Below are 22,567 nucleotides of genomic sequence, written 5' to 3'. Positions count from 1 at the left end.
TTTTACCCTCGAATTATATATTTTTACATAGAATGTATCATCACAACATTATAGTGTCCAAATATATAAAGTAATGCTTAATTAAATTATGAACATGACATTTTGGGCGAGTTTTTTTGGATTTGTTTTAGCTGACACGTGCCACGACAAAGCCACGTGTTTTGAAACTGCAATCGTTAAGCCTGTCAAGCTTTTATTAGCGTCTCAATGCAAAATCCGCACCCATGCATTACCCAACATAGTTTTTTCCATACGTGATTGCGTAGTGATGACGTCCTGCACAATGCATGCAAGCCTAATAAATTACAATGTTGGGAAATTCGAACATTTCGTACGTTGTGAAATTTGTCCTTAAGCGCACAGTTATGAGTGACGACAAAAATTTACATTGATGAGTTGCGAACTGTGCTGCAAAATAATACATTTACAAACATTGACAGCCTCCAGATAAGCAACCGACACAGGTATAGTTTGCTCCACGGAGTGGTGGCGCGGTGGTTAGCGCACTGCACTTTGGAACCGGAAATCTGAGTTGAGTTCAGTTCATGCCCCCCTCCCCGCCCCCGCCCCTCAAGGTCATCATCCAGCAGTGGATTGCCCAAGGGCTGAGTACGACAAGGTAGATACAAACAGGGCCCGCCCACAGGAGAGAGTGGCCCTGTGTGTAATGAGGCAAATGTGGCAATAAAAGCCAATAAAACCCATTGTGACTATTTCTATTTTTATTTTACCAAGTAAGGCCCATTGAGTTATATGGCTCTTTTTTTCAGAAGTGACCTGGCTATCACAAATGATAGCTCAACGAAGTGGCTTATCTCGTGGACATTTAGAGCAGCCAAATACTCGAAATACTCTACCAAATAACACGCTTCCTGGGCCCCAAAATGTTAAAAGGCTCCCCATAATGAGCTACCAAGCTTCCAGGAACCCGCGGGTTGCTCTGGATGAGAGGTCTCCTCCTGGCCATTTTCCCCGCAAAAAATCCTCTGACGTTGAGGCTCAGTGCTCATTTGATTGACAACTTCAAATGGAATTCCACCGGTCGATTTGGTCACCGAAACATTTACTTTGGAACGTATTTCACTGCTTCATATATTTTCACGGTAGTAATGTCATCAATGGTAATGGTTGATGATGCAATTTAGAAATTTCATTATCTGCAGGCAAATATTATTTGAGGATTTTGGAACCACACTGCATGTTAATATTTGCTCAGAGCTTCCCCTTTTTTAAAGTCGAATATACAGCTGTGAACATTCCTCCGCAGGATGAAGGCCTCCACCAGGCCGTCACCACATCTTCCGTATACAGTAATGTTATACGAATCATTCGTGCTGGTACGCTCGAGTTTTAGTTCACTGTCCATTTGGATGAAGGCCTCTTCGCGTTGTGGTGGTCACGAAGGTTGTTTCACCATACTTCACCACGCTGATGATGGGGTGGGAGGAGGGGAGCGGTGAGGAGTGTTATGTCGGGTTTTATCCAGGTAATCCAGTGTCCATCATCATCCAGAATGTCCTTGCTCCAACAACAAAAAAATCCCCCCCTCCAAAATGTAAACTTATATATAAAAATCTATTAAACAAGCATCTCAATTAATTATGAAATTAAATTAGATGCACTGCGCTGTCTTGTTAGATACAATAAAGAAATCACAATGTGTAATTTCGTCTTCTAATTTTGATCAAGATTGCAGCAAAGGTCACCGCAGTGGTATTTTTGGAGGGGTTGGGGGATCGGGGCTGAGGGGCGGTTTAAACTTTTATCCTGGAAAGTATTTTTTTTTAGAAACTCTCACTTAATTGTGGTTTATGCCCTTGCAGCCAACCAGTAACAGCCAACCTAAATGAATAAATGCTGCTAAAATTGGCTCCTGTTGGAACGCCAACAGTATATTGCAAGATAAGCAAGCCGCTGGCCTCTCTAACCCTTGCCGCCTTGAAAGCATTGCTCAAGCAGCTTAACCCATTCTGTCCACCTCGTTTTTTTGGCTTTTGTCCAATGCAACAGAAATCCAAAGTCAAAGTGTAACACGGGATCGTACAACTCATGAGACTGCGGTGGAATTACTTCATTGCCCCAGGATTTGATTTTGAACGTTAATATGAGCGTTTGTTAACAATAAGAGTCAGTAAAAAAAAATTACGTTGTTTTTCAAAAAACAAACTACAAAGCCGTTTGTTCTGCATGGATCGGGAATTTAAAAGGCATAAGAGGTCATTACTGGGAACTCTCTCCCTAGGGAAAGCAGTATATCCTGAACTGTTAATACGTCTTATTTGTCTTTGCAATGATTGCTTCCTTCCTCTCTTGGGTCAACGACATGTTTGGAATTCCAGTCGATCTCATATGAAAGGAGCAGGTTACAGGATTCCAAGGCTGGCAAAAGCTGGCAAGGTATCGAGTTCTGATTAAAAAAAAAAAATCAAACTTATTTTGACAGAAGCGGTGTCCCATCTAATTTTAAGCAGTCAACTGCGAATGCTAAATCGCGGCTGAATTACCGCTTTGGTTTATTGGGTCCAACGCGCTCAATAATAGCTTAACCATCATTACAACAGGTGGTAATTTCCTCGCCAGTCCCAAACGTCTTGAGCAAGATTGATGACGGTGTTAAAAATACCTTAAACAAGAATGCTGGTGATTGCTCGAGCAGATTTCTTTTTTCATAGACGTTTTTTTGTGATTTTTTTCCCCCTTTAACAATTACCAAATATGAATAGTTTCCGAGTTCGCTTGCATTTTTGAAGGGATATGAAATACTATTTTTAGCAATACGTATTTAATCAAAAATCCCGTAGGTATTCAAACAAAATTAAGTTCTGCCGTGTTGCATATGTAATCAACATTCCTGTTGAATATTATAACAGGGCTAATATTATATACGAGTAACTGGTAGCAGGCTTTGCTAACTTTCCATCGACATTAGCGTCACACTCCATTGGAGGCAAATTACTTGGTTCACTACTGATAGAAATTGCACATGTTAAAGTGGTCCGAGCCTGTTGAAATTATTGTTAAGCTGTTGATTGTGTTGAATGTAATAACCCTAAACAATCATTCAGCCGCATGTTTTTACTTTCCTCTGAGCCTGCCCAATGAGTGAAATCAAGTAACCCCAAGCTGTCATTTTGAGGGTCAAAATTCTAATTGTAGCTTATCATATTTTTCTAGTTACGATACCATTGTCTTTAAACGATATTTGTGCCATAATTCAGCATTCTAGCCATTCGAATTGAGATGTGAACTCATTAGAGTTTAGAAAATGCATTAGGATATACATGTCACTCAGTCAAAATCATCCATTTGAATGTGACAAGGGGTGAGATGTTAACTACCTCGCCTCGTATAGAGGCATTTGCGGGTTCGATCTCGACCCTGACGCCTGTATATTTGGAGTTTGCGTATCTCTCTCCGCGTGGTCGTGTGGATTTTTCTCTGGATCCTCTGGTTTCACCTTCCACATTTAGAAACATGCGTTTAAAGTATTTGGCTGCTATGCATTTCTACATGATGATAATACAATCTTCTTCGTTGAGCTATCATTTGTGGGCAGGTCGCTTCTGAAAAAGAGCTACATAGCTCAGTGGACCGTACCTTGTAAAATAAATAAAAACTAGTTTAGTTTTTTTATCAATTAGCCATGATCGATCCCTTGCTGGATGAAGGCCTCACCAAGCTGCCATCATTTCATCTTTCTTCTGATGCAACAACAATCCACCCAGTTCCTGCATACGAGCTCATCTTATTGCTCCATCTCCACTGTGTGTGCAGTCATGCAAGCTCTCACAACCAATGTCTACTTTTAAATAATTAAACATTCATGAATAATGTTAATAGATATATGATATTACTAAAAGTAGTTTAATGGCATGAATGAGTACGACAATGGAAATTCGTCAGTTGTCAAGAATTTAGAATTAATTTCAAAATCTGGGAAGGTTCCTAAAGCTGCTATATTGGGTTCTATCAAACCATATAAAATAAACAATATATTTTCCATGGCATGTGCTTTTATTATATTACATTTTGTAATAAGACATGTATATTTTATGTTTGGGTGAGGTTGGAAGATATGCAAATAAACGGCTTTAAATTAGTTAGTAAGGTTTGTCGGGTGAGGTGTCTTCTATATACAGCACCGGTTTTTGTTTAAAATCCACGCAAGTGAAAGCTAAACACTGACAATCAGAAAACCTTCCAGCTACCTCGTGAGAGAGACAAGAAAGCCGGCCTGCTGAGTAAGCAAACAGCCCATTTAATTGGTTATCCGAACTGAAGAGCCATCTGAAATAAGATCGTGATAGTCTTATCACACACAGATGCACACACCTCATTTCGAGAGAAATCTGGAGTTCGTGGAGTGAATTCAGAATCACAGAATGACATATGGATTCACTGACCCTGCTGATGAGACACTGAATGTCAAAACCTCTTACTAGGAGGGTCCTGCCAAGGGTTTTTAGTAGAGGGCGACGATTGCTGTGTACTTTCTAGTTCCAATTGAGTAATTTGCGGGTAATTCTTCAAACACGTGGCAACTTTTGGCCTACTCTTGCGAATGACACGCCGAGGTCTTTGGACGTCCACTGGTGAGCGAAACAGACGGTGCACGGAATTTATTTTTTTGGGTTGATCCACCCACGGTGGACCTGCTGGAATCGAACCGCGGACCTCTGTGAATGTAGTGCCACCAGCAGATTTGAAGACTGACACGAGTCGGGACTCTTTGCGACAACACGGCCTACCTCAATGTGCGATAGACTTCAACAGTTTCTCTGCACACCAAAGCTGGCGGCGTGACTCTTACTCGAGAGAAAGGAGCGGCATTCCTTCCCGCTTCATGCAGTAACTCCGGTGGAGACGTTAAATATGAAATCCGTCAATTATATTAAAACACCATATGGTTAAGAAGATATGCAATGCCACGGTTCCCCAGATGTTCCCTCACTTGTGAAGGTACGTGCATAAACAGTTTTATTAAGTGTGAGCACGTGTGTGTTGCTCAATGCCTTATATTGCAATGGAAATGGCTCACAAACCTTCACCAGCAAGGCTCACTTCACTGACAGAGGCATGTTAAATGAAAACTTCAGCTTACGAAAAAAAATGTAATGTCAACACTAAAGTTCAAGTTCAAGGGCGACCTCAATAGGAGACTTCGCTGTTCGTCTGAAAACACTCAAGTCTCCACATCTATTCAAGATGACCTGATTTTAACTCCATCACCTGGTATGCAGGAGGTTCGTGGGTTCGACACAGACCCTGACGCCTGCTGTAGATTAAGATTGTACATGGTCTCGTGGTGGTCGTGTTCATTTATCTCCGGTTCCTCCGGTTTCCCCCTCTACATGTATAATCCACGTGCGTTTAGAGTATTTGGCTGATTTACATTTCCACCTGATAAGCCACACTTCGTTGAGCTATCATTTGCCGCTTCTGAAAAAAACACCTATATAGCTCAGTGGGCCTTACCCGGTAAAATAAAAATACTGCACTTTAGTAATTTATTCCATGAAAGGTTTATGGCCTCCCACCTTTGACCGATGTGCAAGAGGAGACCAAAATACCCTCTGACAAGGGCTGTCTAGGACTCCCTGTAGTGGATGTCCTTCTGTCAGCGGTGGCAAGGAATTTCAGGGCTGCACCTTTACCTCCAATGTGAGTACAGTGCAATGCACGTTGCTGGATTTCTCGACAATATGCTGCTGTTCTAATTCCAGCCATAAGAGGTCAGTATTGTTTTACTTTATTCATTTGTCTTTTCCTGTCGTTACAGAAAAGACTCCGACTTCATCCGAACGTACCCCAAATATTATTATTAGTATCAAGAACTGGCCACCCAATCTTTTCACGCAAATTTACCAATGACAAAAAATTAACTCGTTTTCACTCTGTCAGCTTCCACGAGAAATATTAGAATGTGGAGTACAAGACGGTTTGGCGTCTAGCTTTTAATGACGGAGCAACATTTGGGCGATGAGACCACTTTCTCTCTCACCTCTGATAGCTTCTGCAGCCTACAAGTGAGGTGCTCTCATCAGTAACTATTTTCTCATTGAGCATCAACGGTGGAGCAGCTGCACAGGACCTTGCTCTGTACCCTTCACGGCTATGTGCGTTGTACGGATGTTGTGCTAATGGGAGGTGCGTACTACAGCACCGTTCACACACAAACTGGTGAGCAATACCAGAGCACCAACCGGCTTCAGATATATATATGAGTGTGTCAGCCACTTAAGTGGGACTTTATTCCTTTGGGTCTTTCTTTCTGATCTTCAAACAATATTTTAATTCTGGAAGTATCCCAGTTTTATTGTTTCCTGCCTATAAACATGTCCTTTTTTGTTTAATGCAGGGAGTTAGGTGGAGTTATACCATGTAATGGCACTTCAACGATTTTTTTTTACTGCCACGCTTACCTCGTCATGACACAGTAAGAAATTCGACAATTTGTACCATAATCTCGCCCATCAAGATGTCATCATGGCCAACATAGCAAAGCTCGTTTTGCTTCTTCCTTTCGCAGGAATGTAGCACTTTATAAAAAAATGTTAATATAAAAGTAATCGTTAATACAACAAAAAAACCTGAAACGTGCACAAAGACATTTGCAGAAATCCATGCTTGGAATTCCACTTCGAGACAGAAAGAGGAACACATGGATTAGAGGACAATACGCAGGTTAAAAATATAATTCAGACTGCTAAGAAAAGTAAGTGGGCTTTGGGGAAGACACGTCAGCTAGATGGCAAATGGTTTAGAATAATAGTGGCAGCCAAGAATGGAATGTGTCTGAGAGGAGTTCCACTGAGAAGATAGAGCAATGATGTCAGCTCGTGTGTAGAGTGGACATTTCATTGCGAGACAATCATTTCGCAATCGGATTGACAGTGGCTGATGATGATGATGACTTGAAGGATGTTGATTTTCAACAACAAAAAAACTTGCCACTGTTTCAGTGGGTCACCAGCCAGCGCTTCCTCACATTTATTTTCCTCATTTGGTACAGCTGTTAGGGGTGCCCTTAATGACCGGCCACAGAACACGCATTGCCTCCGATGCTTGGCATGTACGATCGGGGCGTTATTTTGAGAACGCTTCGATTAGACAGAAGTCCAGCATGCGTACAACGCCGACAGAATTTACTTGGTGAAAGCTTTGAGGTTGAAATTAAGTGGCAGCGAAGATGGACCCAAAGCAAGGATTTGTCAGGACTTTCCCGAAAGAACCAAAGAGTATGGATCTGTCAGGAGTTGTGAATAAACGCCTTGTGCAAATTAAAACTAAGGAATGTTATAGACAATGCGAGCGAAACGTATCCAGTACGCAAGCAGTTGAGTCATTCCGTGCATAAAACAAAAACAAACCCAGTGGCATGCAGGAATATTTAATATTTATTACGTATCAGTTGAGGTGTGGCATAAAATTGCACAACATAATTAAGACGTCCACAAGTGTCCCATAATGGGATGCGTTTGAAGGATGGTCAACTACGTTTACCTCGACGTTTTTAGTTTAATTGTCCAAGCCACTGATGTCCGTGCGTAAGCGCTAACGAGTATTAATGGTGGGAAAAGGTGTACTTCAATTGCAAGAAATGCATTCTGCCCCGCGACGTTTGTGAAAGGGGTAATCTGATAATGGACGTTAAAACTACGATTCATGTCGGCGTGACGTCAGGGACAGGGTCATGCGTTCACACCAAAACCGCAAGCATGCAGAAGCCTTCCCGTGCGTGTTCACCACTCGTTTGGATGGTCCATTGTGTAATCAACACATGTTGGCTAAAGCCGCGCAAAGTTACTCAGCAAGAGCATTTCACGGTCTATTTATACAATGCATACCAGTGGGCACATTTCAAGACTGCATCCAATACCTGAAATGTTAGTCCTATAAAAGGAACAGAATACTCATATTGTTTTTTTTTCTCACTGGTGGATCAAGCCTTAGGGACGTTTGCAAAGGCATCACGCAGGAGCTTGGTCGAGTGCTTTACATTTTTTATTGAAATAATACGGATGAAAGGCCAAGCCAAACCCACAGCCCTGAAATCCACGCCCCGAGGTTTCACCGCAGCCTTGACCCCGCTGACCCTTCGTGTGCCCACGATACTTCTGATCTGTCAATGTAATATGTGTCCGTCAATGGAAAGTACACACCAGCGGCGTGCGCTCCGGTGGCTGGGTGGTCCGAGGAGCGAGCAAGTGAGCGAGCGAGCGAGCAAGCGAGCGGAATAGCGAGCTCACCTATTGAGTCTAAGGTTCCACGGCTCAGCCACCCCCCGCCCCCCCCCCCGTGATAATGTGTTATGGGAACATTATCAAATAAGCATGGCCTCCGAGTGACGGGACGCGCCGATTGCCTGCCCATGTGCGAAGAAGGGTCCCACGAGAATGTACGCAAGAGCAAGCCATTGTGTGCCTTGGTTATGGTCAAACATTTCCCCGCACATCCCATGAACAGTTTCCCTTTAAATATGGCCAAGTTGGTGCTTATAGCACGAGACCGAAGGCTGAATAAGTACATGTTTATAAGTAAAAAAATATATATGTATTTCAATGGCATTTTGTTCATCGGCTTTGGTGTCCGGATCCCAAAGCGCTTCTCGTAAGGGGTCATGGAAATATTTCCGAACGGTGAGAACAATTCTCCTTTGTTCGGCATCGTTTTGCGCATTTGAATGGAAAGTGGAAAGTCCTGGGAGCTGTGGCTCCTAAAGTATTTATACAATTTGCAGTTAACAGCCGCTCCTTTAAAACAAGGTAAATGGCAATGTGTCGCAGAAGGGGACAGTGACTTTTAATTATACAATAAATGGGAACTTTATTTATTACAACATCACTTTCACTTGTCGTGTTTAATTTTACCATGTATTATGCGTAATGCGCTATGTATAATAAATTATTGCATTTGCAGCATCGTGTTAATGGCAACAAATATACAATTAGGCGAAATTGTCGTGAGAGAAAAAGTACGAATAAATATGTACTTACAGACCTTTAACCAGGGCATCAATGTGAGCCAATTGGTAAATTAATACGTCATTTCCAGATTCAAGCATTTCTTTGCCACGATAAATGCAAGTCTATTTATGCTTTCAATCTTCACATTTAAGTGACTGACTCCAAAGATTTAAAATCTCCCCTTACAAAAATAACATCCCAACTCACCCAGCCAACAGCTGATTTCTCTCAGGATTACAAATGATAAAAACAGGTAATTGGACAATTAAAACAAACCTAATGTTGAGCATAAGAATGCAACTTGCGTGGAAGCAAAACGTTTCGAGAAACATCATAGACAAGACAGTGAGCCGTGCCTCATATTCACAATTTAGAGGAAATGTGTTCTCTTTTTAAGTCTGCAGACTGCAGCACAGGCGTCTAAAAAACACAAGGAAGTCTGGTCAAAAAAGTGATGTAATTGGGAGCATGTGTGCATTGGCATGGCTCTCTCTCTCTCTCTGACGCACAAATAAAGAGGCCTACCACTTTCCCTGCCTGCTCGCCGACTGCCTTATAAGGAAAGGAAGTCGTAGAAAACAACGGAAGGAATTCAGCAGACGTTTAGGCAAGCCTCGCCAAAACGGGTGAAACTTGGCCCATGTATTGTCTAAATAAACGATTATGTGGAAAACCTTGAGAAATGAAAATTGGCTCCATGCTTTACCGTGAGCAAAAATATTTTCAGATTTCCACATTTTTTTTAAACTAGGACGCAGGTCTGTACATTTCTGCATTCGTGATGACACGTGGTCAATTTGAATGATAAGAAATGGGACGCTTATGGGTATAGCGTTTTCCATTCATTCCTGTCACATATCCCCCTTCTGTCTAACGTAGGACTATAGTAAAGTAAAGACACTTTCTGGTTTATGGCATGACATACGTAGGATGCAACTACAAAGAACATCTCATCCCAGTCTGTCTCCTCTTACGGAATGCTTTGGATATTTGCAAGTAGTTCCCATGTGGATGCTTAACCTGGACTTTTTATTAGCCAAATAGGTAATGTGTGAGGTTTTTGTGTCTGCAGTTATTAATTTAGTTATTGTTTTTCCAACCTTCTAAGTGAGACCATGCTGTAAGCACTGGTTTAAGGAGGAATCTCTTTCATATTCTTGAAGTTCTGAATCATTGTTATGACTAAATATCTCTGCCAAGTATCACACAGCAAGATGTATGTATGTTCAACTTTCTTCACACTGTACTTAGCCAGCCGTGCTAATCAGAGGTGCGGGAAAGATAGCACATCTTTAGTTTTTACACCCCAAATCAATTCAAATTTGGAGGAAAAGGTGCACAGTGGTTAACACACTCTGCCAGTAACCCAGAGACCTGATGTTCATTCCCGACCTGAGGTTCATTTCCGAATAGTATGCCCCCTTCACCAACCCTGACTAACCAGCATGGGGAAGTATGGTTCAAAACAACCACATGACCGACACAATGTATGATAGATTTATATATCAGTGAATTTACAAAAAAGGTTGTAAATGATCTCAACTAATTAATTTATGTAACTGTCATGCTTGCACTGTATAGTTGGTACACGTGGAATTCTTACAGCGCAGGGCTATCGTGAAGGCACTTGCTTGCCTATAAGTGATCCGTAATTGATTACCAATTTTTTTGTTCAATACAGAGCCCCATTTTTATTTGGAGATGCCTCTTCTCTGCAATCATCACTCTTTCTCTGGTTCACCCAGCAGCTTCAACCCATAATCTCCGAGGTGTTGGCCCCTTGCCTTGACATGCTGCATTCATTCCCTGAGCTGTCCATCATTCTGTCTCAAGCCGTTACTTCAATATGTTGGTATCTTAGTTGGGAAAGGAAAAAAAAACAGTGATGTGACTTCCTTCTGTAGCCACTTGGTGGAACGCACGGTAGATATGATCGCCTATATATATATTTTAAAAATGTCCTTTCGTGCACCTGTTGTGAATATATTTTTTAAACGCCGAATGCAAATACAATAGTTTATCCTGCACGTGCATCCCCAACATAAAAAACAGCATCCCTAGATAGCATGGCCCCTATCATAATTACATTTTTCCCAAATATATTTAGTGTTCAAGATTTTTTGTTTTGTTTTCTGGTGAAATAAAAGCATCTATTTTATTTCCAACCGACCAGGTGGCTCTGTGGTAGCGCGAGCGATTCGCAATCGGAAAATTGCCTGGAGGTCGACTCAACTCGTCATTCCTCTGGAGTTGATGACAACAAAAAGTACGAGTACCACTTTTGTGTGGGGAAAATCAACGGTGGTTTGTCCCATGCGTAGATTCGCCCCCATCCTCGGAATGTGGACTGCCTCAGCAGGGCCATAAACAGGAGATGAGCACCGCCTCAATGCTCAGTTGAGCAGGAAATCACTTTGACTTTGACTGTCCTACCAGAGCTGGAATAAAGTTTAGCTTCACGAGCCCTCGACAAACGGTGGGCGGGGTGGTGCAAGACCAAAAAACATTCGATGGCACTTTTGAAGCCCAATGCAATGCTTTTTTTTGGTGTTTTATCAGGACGTCAAGAAGTGGCTTATTAATAGATAAATGTAGAAATCTATGATAAGTGGCAAGTCTCAACATTTTGATTAAATGTGCCACAAAAAGAGGCCATGCTGCACCTAATTAACTCTTTATGTAATCGAGTAACCAAGGCAGTTCACCCAAATTCTGGAAACTGTGCACATAATTTGGGTTCCAATTTTGAAATGTTTATCAACAGGTCTTTTGGCATCGTGAGGAGAATCCTTAACAGAAATATTTCCCCTGTTGTGCTATTTGACCCTTGTTTCCAAAAGTAATTTAACATGGCAAGCATGCAGAATGTTTTTAAAATACTTGAAAGCACTGCAAAATGCAGCAACACTTTCCAAAACTAATTAGTGAGACAAATCTTTCTTTAAAGTAAACTTAACCCGCCGTTATCAGTTGTTTTCACCACCCCCTGGAAAAAAAAAATCCTCACGAACTACATTCAGCGATGCCTCCCACCGTAATTATTTTTTTCCCCTAACGTTTAATTTTTCCAAAAAATACACACTGCGCTGAAATGCTCCTGTAAACAAGCAGAACGCTTCTGTTTTGGCAGAGTCCCGTAGAAAAAACAAAAGTACTGCAAGCACGGCAACTCTGGAATGCCCTGTGCTGTTGGAATGTCTCGCATTACAATGCGTCTTTCTTTCAAAGCTATTTAAATCAGCGAAAGTATGCCAGGTCTGTTCCAATAATGTGAATAAGAGGCTTGAGAAAAGGCAACAGGTTTCAAACGGGAACACGGGGACACCTTGGCAGAATCAATCTAATTGACGTACTTTTATGCGCGCGTAAATATGCAGAAGGGTTTTAGGGTGCAAAAGCCTGCAGTCAACATAACAGTCTCACAACTTGTTTGTTGACGAACTATTAAAGCAACGTAAACTTTGGGTTGATGAGCACGAATTAAGAACGTACAAACTAGGGCAATTCGTGAGCATTTTTGTTTTAAATATTTTAGTTTTCTCTGCCCGTGGAAAATCCAAGGCCCCCATGGAGCCACAAAAATAAAGCATAATTTGACTCGAGCAAAGAGAAATCGGTAATCCATAGCGAAAAATCAGTGTACCGTTTAATGGAAAGAGAAGCACTAGCATAAACCACATTAAATATGATGTGCAATGGAATGCATTTTTTTTGTTTTTAAAATAAAATGGCCCAAGTGAAATTATATCCCAATTTAAAAATGCCAGACTACACTTTAGTGTAGCCTCAGTGGCGTCTCTAAAAATGCGAAAATGGCTTTAAATTCTCGGTGTGTAAACTACGAGGGACTATTCAGTCAACAATCCCTGAGTAGAGCACTCCAAGTGTACAGTTGTCACTTTTTTTTTTACAAATTGTGCCTGAAACGGGCCCCATTTGTCATCGCTCGCACAGAATGGGAATTTTGGCGGTGATGAAGCACAATGAGCAGCTGTGACAACTGACCAATCAAAGCCGCGCAATTTTGCAGATGACATGCGACCTGAAACGTGTTGTTATACAATAGTTAAAAATGTAACCTGTTATTACAGACCACAAACTGCCGGTCATTATTTTTAATCAATGGTGAGGTTGCTGTGGTGTAATGGCTAGCGCGCTGAAAGTAGCCAGTTAGATCTCCCAGCATGAGTTGAAAAAAAGTTGCTTCAATTCCCCCCCACCCCACCTACCTTTATCCACCACTTAGCATAATACATGGGTGCACCACGGTTTAGTTGATCAGCAGGTCACCTTTGGTAGAGATAAGCTTTTGTGTCATCTCACCTTTTCCAAGACGCCTAGCCAGCATGGACAAGTGGGCCAAAATAACCTCGAGAAGGTACGATCTCAGCGTTACAATCACACGCAGGAGTAATTGTACCGTACTTGTTCTTTACAAAATACACTCCAGCAGATAGGAAGACGAAATCGGCCAATATATAAATGACAAATTTCCATTTGCCCTCCGATGTCCATGCAAACCTCCTACCCAGCTCAATCAATATTGACAAAGATGACCGTGTCTTGTTAATTGTAGGAGTGTGGTGTGTTCTTGTTCAGTTGCAACACATATAACATAATAATAATAACAACAATAACTCGGCACATCCATCAATCATACTGCCCTAAAGAGGATTGCCTGACACATCACCAATTCTTATTGTTTTGATTATGTTTGGTTATTACGTGCTTGTGTACAGAAAACAGCACCAGGAAGTGTTTGTCCTTGAGAGGGATTTGAACTATGAAGGTCACCCAAAGCGAAGGAATGGGATGCCAGTGCAACACATCCACTGCCGTCAAGAGACATTTGATGCCCCATTACTGGGGGGGCCCAATCCCTTCCGATTTGTTTGGACCCCCCCCCCCCCCGCTTTAAGCTTGAACACGATTACAAATGGTATAAGAAAAATAACACGTTTTCTATTGAGGAGTTGTGAGAATGTATGGCCAGCGAGTTGAAGGTAGAAATCATCTTGCACAGCGCTCGAGTGAAGTCATCGCTTGTGGAGAAATCCAACTGGAGATGAACGAGCGCTTAGATCACTTTCAGCTCACTGGCAAAAAATGTGATGAATTCCTGATTTGTTATTGTTCCTGCAAATGCATGCTGCGTCATTACTGAAATCCATGTGGAAGCATGTGGAGGCATAGGTGTTGGTGCATGAGAGAATGCAGAGAGATAGCGGGATGAGGGATAATGACTTGCGTGACTCATATTTGCAATACAACACTTTTTGGCCTTGGGTTCTTTTCCTCCAGTCGGTGAATGCTAAATTCAGTGAGGTCATTTTTGAGCAAATGTTTACTTTGTTAATGCAATCCAACAGAAGGAAGTACATTTTACGATCTGGCAGAGGTCTGAGTACCCTGTGTCCCCCGTGTGTTATGGTGGCAGCACCGGGTTTTGCTAGGGATTGAACAACATTATAAGATTAATATTTTATATTATCAATTTTTTTTAATGATTTCAGAAATCAGATAACGTCATAAACACGCACCAATATAAAACATAGGCTTATTTTGAAGTGTCGCTTTATTTAATTAATAAAATACATTATGTGAACGGAATAAAAATGCACCATAAGTTATGAAGTAAAGTTAACCCATTAACTTCAGCAGGTGAAAATAGTTTTGAAAACATATATTGCGACTCAACTCTCAGAAAATAAAAAGTTGCTCTCATCATTAAGGTGCTCATTAAATTGCCAATAGTAACATAGATATGTCAATATGCATATGCAGACCATTTTCACAATATCATGTGATAAAAACTCCAAATGTAATAATGGTCACCAATACAACCAGAAACAAACACCTCATTAAGTTCACACAATTAGGTCCTCATAACTTATTTTTGGGCCAGAAATGTTTATTTTCAATGTATTTATGATGAAACGATTTGTGTATTACTATCATATAGCCATGACAAATGTTTATATTAATACAGGCATCTTTTAAATTTGGATTGAAAACGAATTTCTTTAGAATTGCTTTTTGTGTTTAGTTTGTTGCCCTTCCCCCGCACCTCCGATTAGTACGGTTGGCTACGTACGGTATGAAGGAAGTTCAACATAAATGCATACATACGTACAACTGTCACCAGTTATTTACGGGTTTTATTAGTCACATGAAAAACGTTTGTGAAATAATAATAATAATGCAATTCACAATGCAAACAACTTTCACAAACATAAATGGCCGTGACCCTGAGGCATGGAACCAAGCTGAGTGTAGCTTGAAAGCCAGGTTGAAAACGGTGGGGGCCTTTAATAAAGAAATGGGGTTTAAGTGTTTCTCATCGTCGGTGGAGGTTGAATGCTGTGAATTTTTGTTGCGGAATAGCATTTCAGATGGCGAGTGCTGCCACAGAGCGACGGTCCTAGTCTTTGGTCACACAGAGGAGGAGGAGGTTGTGAGTCGTGCCGCCGAGAGGTTCGACCATGAGCTGCAGTGCAGGAGTGTCAGGAGAGTCAAGAGCGTCGAAAGGAGAAGAATGGTTGCACAGGCGGGCGATCTTGTAGCCTACCGTGCTGGCGATGAGAAGTCAGTGGAGGGAGTGGACGGAGGCTATGGACTCTAGCCGAGGATGACATCTTTGGTGCACATTGCTAGAGAGGTGATTGTAACAAAAGCAACGCCCAGACCCTGGGCACATTGTGCATGCTATGTGAAATAGCTAGGTGGCAGATATGCAAGGGCAGGGAGTATCATTAAAATGTTTCCAAAACCATGAAGATGTTTTAAACGTGCCTTCACTCACCATCACATATGTCAACACAGACCAATTTCTCTTGTGCAGAATAATTATTCCAGCGTTTTATAGAGGCCATGCATATACTACACCAATCATCATCAGCAGAGGATCAGTCCACTGCTGAATGAAGGCCTCCCCTTTGATGCTGCCACCTTGCACGACCCTGTGATGAAACAATCTATGCAGCACCTGCACAATAACTAACAATGTTGCTCCATCTCATCGGCGAACACCCTCCGATAAAGTTTCACACTCGCCTGCAATTGCACTTATACGGAACGTCACGTGTCATTGTGTGGGGGAATGACGCCACGTGGAAAGGTGCAAAATTAAATTTACTGTGCAAAGGGCCGGTTGGATGTAAGACATCAACTCAGAGCTGTTGCGGTTATCATCACCGACCCTGCAGAAACACAGTTTTATTAAATGTGTGCCTTCCCAAAATGGTTTTAGCACAACGGCTGCATTTTTACAAGAATGCAACATGTCATCTGGCCAAAGTGGTGCCTTGGTCATTTGTAAAAGCACTTTCAGTAACGCATGCGTTTCCGAAAAAAAATATTCTTAGAAAATCTATGAAAACAGGACTGTGGACAAGCTTCAAAGTCAGCTTAAAGAAATAAATGAAAAAGAGAAATCACAAACATAATATTTAACAACATGACTCCATGCAGTATTAGTGATTCTTGATGCAATGTGGGACCAGAACGTGTACGGGTGGGCAGCATCTGGTGCATTCCTCTGGTGATGGTTACAATGTCACACAATATTTGTACATTACTCCAACAAACATGAAAATCAACCGTATTTTGGACGTGGCTTTGAGCTCCAAGGTGCAACAGAAAAAATTATAATGGCATTCCGTTATACCCAGGGGCTTTCCCAAAAAAATGTACTGTGACATGTGCACACGAACAAAAAAAACCACCCTCTGGGCAGATTCCATTGGCCAAACCACAGCATTTCAAGCATATGTCCAGGGAAAAAAAAATCCTATTGAAAATCCTTTGGCTCAATCTTTGTACATGAGTGGAAACTTTGCAGATGGAAAAGAATGCCACGTTTCTCACCACTTGTCAGATTGTGAGCTACGGTAATTACGATCTAGCAGAGGGATAACGACAAAGATGGGTCACGTGTATCGGCACCTTCCAAGGGAGTGCAAGACCTCCTATTCCCCTTGCTGCACTAAGTGATATTTTCCCAGCCACACGTTTGCGCGTAAACGTCGCCCGATGTCAACCATTCCATTCGGTGTCGCGGGGGAGTGAAGCATTCCCAGAAATGGTTGTATCCTGTAATTGGGAATGCAGTTTAATGATGAGAATTCTTGTCACCTTGGGCTCCTATAAAGCGAAGCATTTTGCGTAACGTACAGCTGAGGTAAGATGTGAAGCATGCATATAACGCAGCCCAGCTGGTGATGTGATGGCCCTCCGTCCGCCCTGGCGTGTGAAAGTTACGAGTCCCTTTGGTCATACCGCCAGAGTAATGGGCCATAACCGCTTTAAAAAAACCCGATAGGTCCTGAGGCACTTTTCACCATATTTTACAAGCCTATGTTGAGAGCGGAAAGCAGGCAACACCTGCAGCCATTCAAATGGCATTTCATTAAAGAACTATTCTATACGCCGATAAAAAAATGTGTTATGTGGAGTTCAGATCAAACATTGCTTTGGCTTCGAGTAGGCCTTTTGTAAGCATTTCATGAATGCGTCCGTAAACAGCTCTTTGTGGTTTTGATATGGTACCTCGTGATAAATAACGGCTTTTAATTGAATGGTCTACACGTGAACGTGTGGAAATATGTTAAGACGCACGCTTGCCTAAAACGTTGTGTTCGTTCATTGTGCACATTATGCGTGTCACATCTGAGTGTTCAGTGCAGCATCTGTTGCATCTGTAGTTTATTAATAACTGCAAATAGGCATGTAAAGCACAAACGTATGCTTGAAGCTGAACATTAAAAAATATATCCTATTATTAGTAACAAGATAATGCACGTTTCTTCAACATGTTGAATATATAGAGTTGCACGTGGCTTTCAAGCTCACATAAATGTCATGTCCCAGCGATCAAACAATGCAAATAACAATATATCTAGCTTGCAAAACTTCAAGACCCACACTGCGTACTAAAATGTTTAACATTTATATGGGCATATATCACACTGTCTCACCGCACGGTGCCGTTCCTCAGCTCGCACACCGCCTCCATGGCACTTCGTGACTCCGACTGGCGATCGTGTGGCTCAAAGTTTGAGTGTACACCTTGTGAGAAAAGCCGCTACCCAGTACAAATGTAGGGATTAAAATTCAAAAAACGAAACATCATCCAGAAAATCGCAGCAGAGCTTTTTAAACGAGCTTACTAATAATAACCTCGAAACTCTGGGACCTGTTTAAATTGCCCAGTGGAATAGGGATTAAGGCCAGACAGTAGTAAATGTATTTCTGAATAAAACATGGCCTCAGGGCTGCTGTCAAGAGATTTACAATGTGAACACATGACAGAGGGTCCCTCATTAATGCTGTTTCTGCTAATACTACAATCATAAATGTGACGGCAGAGTATGCAATGCAGTGTTGTGTTACATTCACGTGATGTAGATGGCCGTTAACTGATGAGAATATTCAAAACAATGACCATATGTAAAGATGATAATTATTATTGAAATGATTCACCCAGGAAAGCCACACGGAGTATAAGCACTTTTTTTTAGGAGGGTCCCACATGTGGACGTTTGGCCAATATTATAAGACCCCCACACACACACTTATAATTCCCACACACACACATTTATAATACCCCCACACACACACACACACTTATAAGACCCACACACACACACTTATAATACCCCCACACACACACACACTTATAAGACCCACACACACACACTTATAAGACCCACACACACACACTTATAAAACCCCCACACACACTTATAAGACACCCACACACACACTTATAATACCCACACACACTTATAAGACACACACACACACTTATAAGACCCCCCCCCCACACACACACTTATAAGACCCACACACACACTTATAAGACCCACACACACACTTATAAGACCCACACACACACATACTTATAAAACCCCCACACACACTTATAAGACCCCCACGCACACACTTATAAGACCCACACACACACACACACTTATAAGACCCACACACACACACTTATAAGACCCACACACACACTTAAAAGACCCCGACACACACACTTATAAGACCCACACACACTTATAAGACCCCCACACACTTATAAGACACACACACACTTATAAGACCCACACACACACACTTATAAGACCCACACACACACTTATAATACCCACACACACACACTTATAAGACCCACACACACACACTTATAAGATCCCCACACACACACACTTATAAGACCCACACACACTTATAAGACCCCCACACACTTATAAGACACACACACACTTATAAGACCCACACACACACACTTATAAGACCCACACACACACTTATAATACCCACACACACACACTTATAAGACCCACACACACACACCTATAAGACCCACACACACACACTTATAAGACCCACACACACACTTATAATACCCACACACACACACTTATAAGACCCACACACACACACTTATAAGACCCACACACACACGTATAATACCCACACTCACACTTATAAGACCCCCACACACACACTTATAATACCCACACACACACACTTATAAGACCCACACACACACTTATAAGACCCACACACACACACTTATAAGACCCACACACACACTTATAAGACCCCCACACACACACTTATAAGACACACACACACACTTATAAGACCCCCCCCCCACACACACACTTATAAGACCCACACACACACTTATAAGACCCACACACACACACTTATAATACCCACACACACTTATAAGACCCACACACACACTTTTAAGACCCCCACACACACACTTATAAGACACACACACACACTTATAAGACCCACACACACACACTTATAAGACCCCCACATACACACTTATAAGACCCCCACACACACACTTATAATACCCACACACACACACTTATAAGACCCACACACACACTTATAAGACCCACACACTCACACTTATAAGACCCCCACACACACTTATAAGACCCCCACATACACACTTATAAGACCCACACACACACACTTATAATACCCACACACACACACTTATAAGACCCACACACACACTTTTAAGACCCCCACACACACACTTATAAGACACACACACACACTTATAAGACCCACACACACACTTATAAGACCCACACACACACACTTATAAGACCCCCACACACACACTTATAAGACCCCCACACACACACTTATAAGACACAAACACACACTTATAAGACCCCCCCCCCACACACACACTTATAAGACCCACACACACACTTATAAGACCCACACACACACACTTATAATACCCACACACACACACTTATAAGACCCACACACACACTTATAAGACCCCCACATACACACTTATAAGACCCACACACACACACTTATAAGACCCCCCCACACACACACTTATAAGACCCACACACACACTTATAATACCCACACACACACACTTATAAGACCCACACACACACTTATAAGACCCACACACACACTTATAAGACCCACACACACACATACTTATAAAACCCCCACACACACTTATAAGACCCACACACACACTTATAAGACCCCCACACACACTTATAAGACCCCCACACACATACTTATAAGACCTACACACACACTTATAAGACCCCCACACACATACTTATAAGACCTACACACACACTTATAAGACCCCCACACACACACTTATAAGACCCCCACACACACTTATAAGACGGGATTACTCTCGGCACTGCCATCTCCTCTTCCACTTTGGAGCCCCACGCCAACAGCACCTGGTAGGTCCCGGTGGTCACCCGTCCAAGTATTAACCAGGCACAAAACCTCGCTTAGCTATCGAAATTAGAATAGAGTCTAGTTTGCAGTTGGCCATGGTCAGTAAACAATAATTTCATACTACTCTGATACCGGATATTAAATGTTAAATCTGGCATATTTTACGTGTGACACACATGCCTGAAAGTTTTTTTTTAACATATGATATTCAGAGCCTTGGCTTGGTAACGACAAGCATGATGCACTTTACACAAACATTTAAAGTTCAAAGATCACGTAATCCTTGGACGTTCATGCTACGTGTTACCACCGAGTTTTCTAAACGGCAAGCATTCAGTGCTTATTTAGGCATGCTCAAACCCACGTTTGGATCAAGGCTCCGCCAATGTCCTCGCCATCTCTCACGGCTTCGTGAAGCAACCGTCCAATCTAGATACTGCACATGAGCTTATGCCATCGCACCATTGACGTTCCTTCTTCGTGCTGCCACTCCAGAATCAATCCCAACTGCCGGTCATCATCCCCATTCATCGTGTGTAACGTTCAAGCCCTACTACTTTTCTATACAGGCAGTATAATGTGCTTAATTTGAGTTCATTTTCTGATACCGTGTATTATATTTCCATCTCTGTACTACAGACTGAACTGAAACTTGTCCCACTATATTGGAAAGAGTTGCGGTCTTTGGCATCTTTGCTAAGATAATTCAAAACGTGGCATAATCCACTGGTGGATAAAGGCTTCCCAAAGTCAGTTTGGTCACAGGGTTTGCTTGAACGATCCTGACCAAGCTGATCGGTGTGGGTTGCCTTCTTTCGTTCAAATATCACTCACCACTAATGCTAGCCTTGGCCGGGAACCCAGGTACTGCACCTAATGGAACCCAGGTTACTGGATTCAGAGTACGGTGTATTGCACCACCACTCACCCACTCGTTCTGTTTTCGGTATGGGTCATGCTTCAAATAACAGCAAGCTGCTTCAGTAAAACAACATAAAAGCAGGCCAATAATATAGACTTCTAGCTCCATTCTGGACAAAATCTTGGCTACAAATTTCGTCATAAAGTCAGGGTCTCATAATTTCAATGTACCATATTTAAAATATTTTATGAGACCAATACAAAGAATAATTCCTGGAAAAACACCACAGCCAAAGTTACAGGGACTGGCTGAGATGTTATATTATTATGCTTGTTTATTCAGGAAAGCCTCACTGAGTCTCAAGACTCTTTTTCAGGAGGGTCCTGTCAACTTTTGTGGAGTTGGAGTGATGTTACTGCTACGTGTAATCTCAGTCGAATAATGTGCAGGTCATTTTTCAGCATTGGGATGTTTGGCCAATACCAGTTGCATTGCGTGTGTGCGTTGTGTTTAATATATCAGAGGTAACCGAGGAACCAGGAGAAAACCCATGTAGAAGAAGGGGATAACATGCACACGTCATGAAGAAATGAGCTCAAGTTGGGAATAAAACCCAGGTCCTTCTTACTGTGAGGCACAGGTGTTAAGACTGTGCTGCCACCCAGCCACACTAAATTAATACTATGATTTGTTTCACGGGAAATGACGGGAACCTCCAACATCGAATATTTTTAAAATCCACATAATGTATTTTAAGGTCGCTCATACATTTTCTCTGTGTATATATATACACACCCATTTGTGTCTCTATCCTTGCACCGATCTATTCATTACACTCTACATATACACACGTGCACACACATATTCCTCCAAGTCACCACCCACATATTTCTCAATTGATCTAGACATATAATTCCAGTTTACATACGCTTCCAAAGGCTACCATCGTTTATGTGGGTGGGTTGGGCCTCGTGTA

The sequence above is a fragment of the Petromyzon marinus genome, chromosome 22, assembly GCF_048934315.1.
Source record: "Petromyzon marinus isolate PM22_M1 ecotype Great Lakes invasive population chromosome 22, UKy_Petmar_22M1.pri1.0, whole genome shotgun sequence".
In the NCBI taxonomy this organism is placed as follows: domain Eukaryota; kingdom Metazoa; phylum Chordata; class Hyperoartia; order Petromyzontiformes; family Petromyzontidae; genus Petromyzon; species Petromyzon marinus.
The sequence above is the reverse complement of the archived record's forward strand: the minus strand, read 5'-3'. Positions refer to the sequence as shown.